The following is an 11,047-nucleotide window of genomic DNA, read 5'->3' on the forward strand; positions in this document are numbered from 1 at the left end:
TGCTGATGACGTCATCGGAGCAGAGACTACATTTCCCCCAAGGCGCTGCGTTCCTGGAATGGCAACAATGGGAAGGATTCTGTGTTTTCACAGAGAAGAGTCCTGTTACCAGGAGACCAGAACCTGAAAGGAGAGGAACAGTCTCTATCCAGGTGAGTGAGAGACAAGATCCTGGCTCTTTATTTAATCCTGGTTTGCCATTTCAGGGATAATGAGAAAATTCATACGCAGGTCACTTAGTTAATGACGTTAATAAGTAATTTAACACTTACGTTGTTCTGATATAGTTATTCCTGTTATACGACCAACTCTTTTTTGTAATGCAATCTAAAGAATAAAAAATAATGTGTTTTAGGTTATTAAGAAACAGATAATTACTAGAGTAATTCTCTTGCAGTCATTAAAATGTGTTTATCCTCACCCACTAAGCTGATTTTTGAGTGTTTAATGGTTATTATAGTTGGAAAACTGTTCTAGTGCATTTTAATATAAGACAGCAGAATAATAGGATATTCCAAGTCTATTTACACTTCACGTGTCCAATAATTACTTGACCCAAAGCTCCCATGTTTTATCTAACAAATCTTGAATTATCTGGGGTGTGTCTGTGTGTGGGAGATGTAACTGACTTACCTACTCTTCCTTGATTTTGTCCACAAACCAGGCTAGGAGGAATTTCATAAACATTTTGCTATTACTGAGTTTCTTTTCACACAGAGAACTGACCATCCTTTTGAAACTTATTTTATTTGACTATATTTTATTATTATTATTATTATTATTATTATTATTATTAATTTGACCAGAGAAAGAGAAAGCGAGAGAGAGGGAAAGTTAAAAAGCAAACGACCAGGTCTGGGACTCCAGCCACACTCAGCCATGTGGGAGTCCAGTGCCTTTAACCATCAGGCCACCTGCTGGCCCCAAAATGCCCATCCTGATTCATCAGGATTAATGTTAGACTGGAGTGGTGAAACTAGGGAATAGTATGAAAAGTGGGTGAAGATTGGGAGTGGTGACTGGAGGGGGTGCAAGAGACACGATTTTGTTCAAGACATAGCCCTGATTTTTGTTTTTCCTGTTATATGCCCTGCCATGTTCAAATTTCTGTATCTTCTCTGATGCTCTGTCTTTCAGTGACTCTTTTCTATAGACACAAATAACTTAGCCTTGATCACCACAATGCTCTCTCACCTTCTAGTTTTGAATCCCTGGCCACCCTTCCTCCCACCCTTGGATACCAGGTCTGTCTTAAACACATATTGTTATGTTACTGGGGGAATTATTTAAATACAGGATGATTGGTAGGGGGTGAGTGGGGGAGTCAATTTCTTTCTTTCTTTTTTTTTTTTTTGGAGAGGTTTTCGCTATAGGGCACGTGGGCTCACCAGACAGAGAGAGACAGAGAGACAGAAAGAGAGAAATCACCCCCCAGGGGGGATGTTCATGCTGCAATCCCTTCTCCTCCATTCTCCTCCCAGGATCTTGGGCACACACGCACATGCGCCCAGAGTAAGTTTTAAGCCACGGGGTCTGGGACACAAACCGCAGTCGACTATGTGGGAGTCCAGTGACATAGCTATTACTCTAACTGCTGGTCCCTGGGGGAGTCAATTTCTGACATTCCCACCTCTAAAACATAGGTGTTGTTTACTCTCTTTGTGGACTTTGGTTTTCTGTGTTTTAACATGGAGACAATAAGGGTCAACAGGTTATGTGGTGGTTAAAGTGCTGAATTTCCACAGGGGTGAAATGCGTTTAGTCCTGGACCTGGAAGCTTGCTTTAGACCAAGAAACAATCTCTGTCTTCTTCCTAGGATGGTAAATTTTCCAGAAACATGGAGAGGAGACTCAGTGTTGTGAGTTATTTACAACATTGGCGATGTATTGCAGTTTTCAGTGTTCAAGTTTAACCTTTTCTTGTTATAGTTATTCCTAAGGGAATAATTGACCTAAGAGGCCAACTCTGTGCAGTTAAGGCAGCCAGATCATGCATGGCAGACTGCAGAGATCAATTCCTCTATCTGGCTTGAGAAACATGTGAGGTGTGTATGAACTCATAGCCAAAATCTCAGAAGAAGGGGGAGAGGTGGAGGGTAAATGGTTACAGCATGACTATGGCCCATTTGGGATTCTTTCCCACTTTCCCTTTTCTTATCTTCTGTTTAAGAATATGTATTTTGGCAATGTTAAAATAATGTCTTATCTTCTTTGGTTAAAGAATATGTATTTTGGCAATGTTAAAATAATTTAAAAATGTAATTTATTTTAGTATATTTATCTTATATTGTGTTACATTTCTGAACTTGTTTATACATATTAATAGTCTGTAGCCCTTTCCTAGTGACTTCCTAAAAATCATTTCATGTCATCCACAAATAAAGGTAACTTGATGTATTCCTTCCTAATATAAATGCCTTTTATTTATTTCTGTAGTGACTCCTCACAGTAGTTGGCCTTTGAAGTTCCAACTGAGCACACGCTTGTTTTAGAGCCTTTGTAAGGAGGAAAGTGTGCCCTTCTGTGGTGGTAGGGACCATAGGCTTCTTCTCACACTCCCTACTGTGTGCACACATGTCCTAACCCTACCACTTTGTCTAACTGTATGTATATGCTCCAGCCACTGTCTGAGTGTGCAGGGCTGCTCATAGCACCTCAGAGATGCACATATACAAGCACTGTTGTTTCTCAGGATAGTATATTTGGCAGTGGATCTTCTGTGAGTGTGGCATCACGCTACAGCTGACTGGGGCCCAGATTGTGAAGTGACCCTATGCATGTTCCTTCTTCAGATTAGTACAGTTTTGTGGGCATCAGAAATATCTTACATTGGGGTGATTGGGAACTTCAGGGCTCTTCTGTAGCTAGGTATTTGGTCCCTGGTGACAATGGGAGCACTAGGGACCTCTCACTTACTCTGTCCAACACTGGGGTATTTCTACCATCTCAAACTAAACTAGAGTGCAGACACTAGAATGAATACCAGCTTTCCAATGTACAAACATCAACACACACACAAGCATGAAGAATAATCAGGAGAATGTGATGTTACCAATGGACAAAGTAAAGTGCAGGGAATGACAGTAAAGGGAAGATGCACTATCTGCTTGACAGAGATTTCACAGTCATGGTTTTGAGGAACCACAACACACTTAAAAGAAAATACACAGAGACATTTCAATGCACTTTTGATGTATATGTGGCAAGGTTCTAAAGAGCTTTTGGGGAGGGAAATATTGTGTGTCTTTGAAATATACAATCTTCTGTGGTTGCTGTTTTAGTACCAAGATTTTGAGTTTTACTTGCAGTCATCTTTATTTAATTATTTTTTCAACAAGTAATTATTCAGCAACTCACTGCCTCAGGGATAACTTCACATATTGGTGAATACAGTAATTTAGACATGGCTATAGTCCAATAAAAAAGAGACAGGCATCTTGACTATACAGAATACTCCTAAGCTCTAACTATGTAAAAGTCTATAAAGAAAATTGTAGCTTTCTATAAAAGAGAAAAACAGTTGGTTACAACACCAACCACACTCTGGGAAGTCTGAAGGATTTACATGGGAAGAGTGACAGTTAAGCAGATTATGAGGGAGAAACAGTATTTGAGGATGATGGAAAATCTTATCCACAGACCACAGCAGAAAAATTTAGATACAAATATAGAAGGGAAGTAAGGCCCATCAACATGAAGTATAGTAGAAGAGGGAAAGGAATATAAAAGAGGGTTGAAAAGGTAGATATGATCTTATTGAATATCTTGTTTTTTACCTCAGAGTAGTGAGGAAGCCTTGAAATTATTTTAGTAGAAAAAAAAATAATCTAATTCACTTTTTCAATTACCCTAACTATTGTGAGGACAATTTATGGGGACAGGCAAAGATAGAATTAGGAAAACCAGGATGGAGGCTGTTGGAGATGTTCAGGGAATAGAAACTGGTGACTTGGACTATGGAGAGATGTGAATTTATGATGAAAAGAATTCATCATAAATTGGATGTAGGATTGGATGTGGGAATGAGACTCTGACATGACCCATTCAAAGATGACTCAAGTATAATTCAACAGCTTCTGGATTGAGTAGCTGGATGTGGTGATGCCATTTTGGTTACAACATGGGGTACATACAGACAAATAAATCATAAGTTTGGGTCAGGTCTTGAAGGGGAGGCATAAATGTCCTCTGAAATTGTTCAGGGACCCCATTGCTGGTTTAGAGTAGAGGTAAGTGTATTCAGATGAGGGACAAGGCAGAAGTAGAGAAGAAATGATGGCCAGGAAAATAGATGAGTGGATCCAGGGGAAAAAATATTGTCTGTAATAGAGTACCTATTTCAGTATCCTAGGTCTATAAAGTCAAAATTGATGTGATATGATTCATGTCATTAAGTCAGTGGCAGTTGAGGGCAGTACATTGGCAAGGACAGCAGGGGAGAAGAGGATAGTAGAATTAAGTAGCATAAAATTGTTAAATCTGCTCTCCCCTTGCTTCACTTCAGGAAGGTTTAGGGAAGAGGACAGAAAGAATACAAGACAGATTACAACAGTTCTTTCAAACAAGATATTCATATGCCTGTCTTCTGCTACACTACATTGGTTATCAAATGCTTCTGGAAACTTCCCAAACTAAATCCAATGCCAACTTTGTTTCTCTTTATTATTCTTTGGCATTTGGTAGGTAATCTGTTTTATTTCTATGGTTACTGTGAGAAAATAAAATCCCCTTTAGTCTTCATACTGACCACAGAACACTTAACAACAGATTATTTTATTATTATTATTTACTTAGGAATCACTGGACATTAATCTAAAAGTAAGAAGAAAGTAAACACCTGGCTCTAGTTTGGAAATTTATCCCTCATTAGTTTTCCACATTTATAGTTTCTTTATTTACTGTGTTTTCCTTTTGGAATGTTTAGTGGTTGTGACTACTCAAAATAACATTTTTTTTTTTTTTCGGTTTTTGGTTTAGGGCCCGTGCAGCAAGATAATGAGAGGGAAAGTGAGAAGTCACCTCCCAGGGGAGAATGCTATGTCACAATCGCTTCTCCTTTATTCTTCTCCTGGGACTTTATACATGCACACTCACACATGTGCCCAGCATGATTTTTAACCTACCCTGTCCAGGACTTGAACCACAGTCAACCATGTGGGAGCCCAGCACCCTTACCATCACACCACCTGCTAGCCCCTATAGCATTCATTTTTAAAGTTACTTTTGTGCTTTTCCTTCCTCACTCTCTTCTATTTTGTTGGCAATTTTCTTAGTACTACTTTCCAGTTAGCCTACTCTCTGATTACTTTGTTCATCCCTACTCCTAGTATTTTTTACTCTGCATATAATGTAAAATTTCATTTCAGTTATTGTGTCTTATTTTCATGAATTTTTATTTTTATATATCATATTAATTTCTTCTTAATTTACATTGTCTTTTTTTGTATGTGCGCAATAGAGAGAGACAGAAAGAGAGGGAAAATGAGAAATCAATCCTTGGGGGTGATGGCTACACTGCAGTCTTTTCTCTGCTGTTCTCCTCTTAAGATTTTGGGCATCTACATACATGCACCCAGCATGATTTTCAAGCCACTGGGTCTGGGACTCCAACCTGAGTTGGCTATGTAGGTTCCAGTGCTTTCACTTTTAAGCCACCTGCTGGCCTGCCTTGTTTTGTTTTGTTTATTTCAACGTATTTCATTCAATTTGTACAATATTGTTTTCTTTATTTTTTTTTATTTATAGGAAAACTAGCAAAATTATTTTATTTTCATTGCCAGCAATTTGATATAAAAATTTCCATGGTCTTCAATTGAACTGTATGTCTCTTTTCTTTAGAATGTCCTTTTTTTCATTAAAATAATTCCTAAACCACTCTATGTGCTCGACCTTCTGTTTAACACTTAGATAAGGCTTTCTGGAAAGGCCACAAGCCACCAGCTCCATGAAGTGACAAATTGGTCCTTGTTTTGGAAAATCCTCTAGGTATTTATAAAGAAATACATGTTCATGAAATTCTGAACGATCATAATCAAAACCTGCTTCATCGGTTATTGGGAACTCCCACAACTTCCCTTGTTTGGCCCACTGGATCATCTCTTCAAACCCATTCAGAATAAGCTCATCACTGACTGGCAACCTGCTTAGCAAATTCCACATCCCAAAGTGAAGATGATGTCTCTGGTTTAGGTGCTTCTTCAGTAATTGCCTTAGTGTCAAAAATATTAAGTCTCTTCCCCTTGAATATATTTCTCTTAAGATGTTTCCTAAGATCAACCGTCCTCTTCTGGCCAAAGTCACTGTCCAATTCTTCATCAAACTAAATCTGATGCTCTGGTCTTGTACTAACTCTAGCTGTAACAGATCTGGCAACTTTCATATCTGATATTATGTTCCTGATACTAATTTTAGGTCTCTTTCCATCTACCTATGCCCTCACGTCTTTCTCATGCTGCTGGAGCTGCCTGAGCAGTTCTGATTTGGTCCTCTGCTTGTTGAAAGGGAGGGATTCCACAACAGCAGATGGAGCTGCCACCAACTCAGGACTGAGCTGCTCCTTTCTCTTCTTTGTTGTATCTTCTGTAGTTTTCTTAAGCCTGCCAATTGTAACCTCCAAATTTGCAAGTGGTCTTCTATTAGGTGGCTTTGTTGTTTGTACATTTATAGTACTTAATTCAAATTTCATGCTGTTAATAATATCAAACAAGTCTTTTTTTTTTTTGTATTTTCTTTGACATTGTCTTGGCTCTCTGATTTTGGAAATCTTATCGGTAGGAACAGACTGCTCATCTTTTTTGCTATAGATAACACTGTTGGTATCAAAATACCTCTGGATATTATTTTTTGGTTTTACTGTTCTTTGTGGAGCAGCCAGTATCATGGCCATAGCCACCATTGCCTCCAGGCTTCCAGAAGGCAAAGGGTGGTGGGAAAGTGGGCAAAGAGGAATGCTGAGACTCTAGGTAACATTGCCAAGAAACACCCTGAATAAAAAAGGTCCTTTATTTTTTTAAGGAATTTTAATATACTTGGTGTAAGTTCATATTGAGATTGCCCTGCTAGTGCTTTTTTTTTTTTTCTAAGTAAACTTATCTACCAAGTGGTGATTATTGGGCTTTCCTGTGTACTTTTAATTTTCTCCATAAAATTTTAATTTATCAAATTAAATTTAAGGATTTTTCTCTTTCTAGTTTTTTGTCTTCCTCTATCAGCCTCGTAAATTCCATTCCAAGACTTGGTATTGTATTTAAAATTGTAAATCATATCTGGAGTTACTCAAGACCTGGATTCCTCATTTCAAGGTCCAAAGTGTTATTTTTTGAAACAGTTGCATTGCTCTGCATTTTTCTCCAGCCCCATATTTATGCAAGGACCCTGACTCCTCTTCTACACTTATCTATATCCTTGTAAATTAGTCTATATAATCTCAAAGCCAACAGTTAGATTTCTTTTTGGGAAACTGAGACAACCAGAGTTTCTGATACCAAATAAGGCAATGAGAAGAGAAAAATTCATTACTTACAGAGTTTCCTTGGGTTTATCTTGAAATGTATGAGAACCTATTTTTCTTTTGGTTTAGAGAAATTTTTTGCTATAGGGCATGTGCACTTACGAGAGAGACAGAAAGAGACAGAGAAACAGAAAGCAAGAAATTACCCCCTCCTGGGAATAGCCATGCTGCAATCCTTTTTCTTCCATTCTCCTCTTGAGATCATGAGCACACATGCACATGTGACTGGTGTGAGTTTTAAGCCACCGAGTCTGGGACTTGAACCATGGTTGACTACATGAGAGTCCAGTGATGTAATCATTACACCCTTTGCTAGTCCCAGGATCTATTTTTCTTAAGAAATCAGTGGAAAAGTACCAGATATTCCTGACTACAACATCTTTGGAAAACACTTTCTCCCACATTAGATCTTTTAATCCCCATAATCTCCAACAAAATTGTCAATTTCTCATAACAATTTCTGATCTCTCAAATATCTCAATGTCTTCAATAGCTCTATGCGGCAAGGAACATCTGACTATAACAAGCATTTTTTTTTTCTGAAAGCCACTCCTAATTGGGATGGATCTGTCACCTATAGCTATTCCTAGGGTTGTAGGAAGGAAGTACCACCAATTACATGGCTTTAAAAACAGGAACCTTTTATTCCACAGATCTGGAGGGTACAAGTGTGAAGTCAAGGCTTCAGCAGGGCCAGGCATCCTCTGCGACTGCAAAGACTCTGTCCTTGTCTCTTGGCAGCTTCTGGTTTTGGTATTGAATCTTTAGCAGTTTTTGGTTTACAGCTATCTCACTCCAATTTCTGGTTAGTCACAAAGCATTTTTCCATTTTTATAAAGACACTTATCATATTGGGTTCTATACCACCTCAGTGACCTCACGTTAATTAGGTCTGGAATGACTGTATTTCCACAGTCCCAGTTACCAGTAGTAGGTCTTTAACATGTCTTCAGGGGCCTGGAAGGGCCATGACTGCAGCCTCATCCTACATCAGAAGCATCAAAGGAGTGAGGGAGGCCATAAGGATATGTGAAAGTCACAAGACATAGAACTGCCTTGGTCATACTCTCATTTGTGTGTGTGGTGGGTACACCTTGCAATGACTGAATCTGACACCATAAGAACCCTGAAGTTTGGAAAAATTTTATTGTTTTATTCAAATTAAGTACTTCCATCACAACACGTATTCAGTACAAAGATTATAGAAGTGCTATATACTCATTTTTTATACAAAATCGTTTAAACCCATTGCATATTTTATACTTAAAGTACATCTCTATTGAGATTAGACCTGTTTTAGATGATCAAGTTAGGAAAATGTTTTTCTTAAACTTGATTGGCTAGAGGCCAGCAGATGGCATATTGGTAAAGGTGCTGGACTCCCACATAATTGACCCTGGTTCAAGTCCCAGACCTAGTGGCTTGAGAATCATACCAGCACATGTGGTGTGTGCCCAAGATCCCAAAAGTAGAATGGAGAAGGGATTGCAGTATGGCCATCTTCCATGTGGGGAGATTTATCATTTTCCTTTTCACCGTCTCTCTCTCTCCAGTGGGTGCATGTGCCCTATGATAAAAACCTTGGAGAAAAAAGTGATTGGATATATTTTTACAGCAATTTTTAATTAACAGAAAAATTAGCAGTGGTTTGTTACTCAGACCTACCCCACAGACCTCTGCCCTCCCTTTGCACCCTCTCACAGCCCAGTGCAGTGCCAGTGACAGTTCTCTGTAGGATGGGACACACTACCAGTGGATGGTGTGGCAGGAAAAGCTTGGCCATGGCACTTCTGGAGGGCCATGAGTTGAGTACCTGATGAAGGGACATTCAGTGACCATTGCTGCTTCCATGGCTCTGGAAGTGGGCATGGGCTACTTGGGCTTCATCTTCAGTCCCACATGGAGATCTTTGCTCCCCAGGCAGTACCATGGCACCACATTTCCCCATCCACCCATGCCACCCCATTGATGAAGCAGCAATCACTTCTACCTCACAATGGCCAGCATTTTTGAGGTTCAGGCACCACTGCTACAGCTTCCATGCATGCTCACATTCAGATCTCTCAGCAAACATCAAGGTAACATTCGCTCCCTATGCAGCCAGAAGAGGGAGAAGCAAGAGATGCCTGAGCCCCTGAGAAGTTAGTGCATCTGCTTTCTGACCATGGGCGTTCCAGATACCACAGCCCACCCCATAGCTCATGCCACCACAGCCCTCCCTGACATGAGCCATTGGTACTGCAAACTTTTGTCCATTCATTTCCCAGGGACAGGGTCTTCATGGTGCAAAAATGGACTGTGATATCACCTGACTTCAATTTAATATCACAATGTGTAGCCACTAAATGAAAAGAAAAGGAAAATAAGAAGCCATCTCGTTTTTGTGCAGAATTGTAGGAGCAATCACATTGGCTTCTAAAAAACAATCCATACTACAAGACAGTGGACAAAGCTGACAGAGATCAGTCTGTCACTGTCTCTCTGGATTATCATTTCATCCCAGCATTGCTTTACTCTCAGACCCACCAACAGTGAACATTTCCTGAGTTTGGGGTTGAGGATTAAAGAAAAACAAGAAGACAGGATAGAAACGGGAGGACTGCCAGTCAATACTGGTCAGCCCCAAATGTACTTTATTGCTAGTATTTATACAACTCCAGAGACTTCTGTGATGTAAGGTTTTAAGTCCTTACTGAATTTATCAGGTTGTTATAACAATACTTTGGAACATTCATTTCAAAACAATCCCAAGACATTCTGCTCATAACAATCCAGCCACCCAAGGCCATGTCTGGATAAAGACCCTGGTTTTACTCTGGTGGTCACATCCTGCACATTCCTCATGTCTCCTCTTTGGCTCCCCATTCTTTACCAGGGAGAACTAGTCAAAGGTTCATCAGGAGGATTGATCCTCAGTGTAAAAGCAAATTAAAGAGGAGGCTTTTAGGAAAAGATGGACTGGGACTGCCTTGTGTTAGTGACACCATTGGACTGCTCTCTTCTTCCAGGTCTCTCCCAACCATGTGGAGTACTATCTGCTTGCTCTAGTGGAGCCTGGCCTTCAGAGAGCCTGTTTAGGTAAGGCCACTGTCATCTGAGCCTGAGCCTGTCACCTCACAGCCCAGACATGCCTTCACCCAGGAAGGCAGGTTGCCCAGAGCAATCATGGTCTCCTTGTCTACACACTCCATAATTTTTTAAAAATGAATTATTTATTTAATTTTATTTATCATCATCATTATTATTTTAATTCACCAGGGAGCAACAGAGAGAGCATGGGAAAGCAAACCTCCAGGTTCATGACTGAAACCATGGGAGAGTCCCACGCCTCAACCACCATACCACCTGTTGACCTCTACACATCCCATCTTAATCACCACTCCACAGCAACTACCTTGGGGATTAAACCTGTCACCTACACTGTTGTGCAACTAGCCAGGTCTCTGGGACTCCCCAGGACCACCTTGTGCACATGGAAACCACAGTGCACATGGAAACAACAGGTGAACACCAGCTACTGATAAGAACTATACCACA

General features: G+C 39.9%; 1 pseudogene; it reads right to left on the reverse strand.

Moving 5' to 3' along the window:
• Positions 1-5,808: 5,808 nt before the first annotated feature.
• LOC102497411 (28S ribosomal protein S31, mitochondrial pseudogene) lies at positions 5,809-6,969 on the reverse strand (annotated as a pseudogene).
• Positions 6,970-11,047: the final 4,078 nt, after the last annotated feature.

Source organism: Tupaia chinensis, unplaced genomic scaffold (genome assembly GCF_000334495.1).
Source record: "Tupaia chinensis unplaced genomic scaffold, TupChi_1.0 Scaffold145225_1, whole genome shotgun sequence".
Classification (NCBI taxonomy): Eukaryota; Metazoa; Chordata; class Mammalia; order Scandentia; family Tupaiidae; genus Tupaia; species Tupaia belangeri.